This window comes from Octopus bimaculoides, chromosome 12 (genome assembly GCF_001194135.2).
Source record: "Octopus bimaculoides isolate UCB-OBI-ISO-001 chromosome 12, ASM119413v2, whole genome shotgun sequence".
Classification (NCBI taxonomy): Eukaryota; Metazoa; Mollusca; class Cephalopoda; order Octopoda; family Octopodidae; genus Octopus; species Octopus bimaculoides.
In genome coordinates, this window is record NC_068992.1 from 21,754,747 (window position 1) to 21,755,085 (window position 339).

The 339-nt window shown below is 44.8% G+C and overlaps 1 protein-coding gene across 1 annotated transcript in view; it reads right to left on the bottom strand.

The window, feature by feature from the left end:
- The window catches only part of LOC106883789 (vesicle-associated membrane protein 4), a 44,992-nt gene that overhangs the window by 30,417 nt on the left and 14,236 nt on the right, over window positions 1–339 (bottom strand). The window lies entirely within an intron of this gene.

Here is a 339-nt window from a genome sequence, read left to right on the forward strand (position 1 = left end):
TTACTTGTTTCAGTCATTTGACTGCAGCCATGCTGGAGCACTGCCTTTAGTCGAGCAAATCGACCGCTGGACTTATTCTTTGTAAGCCTAGTACTTATTCTATCAGTCTCTTTTGCCGAACCACTAAGTTATGGGGATGTAAACACACAAGAATCAGTTGTCAGGCGATGTTGGGGTGACAAACACAGACACACAAACATATACACACACATACATATATACGACAGGCTTCTTTCGGTTTCCATTTACCAAATCCACTCACAAGGCTTTGGTCGGCCCGAGGCTGTAGTAGAAGACACTTACCCAAATTGCCAAGCAGTGGGACTGAACCCAGAACCA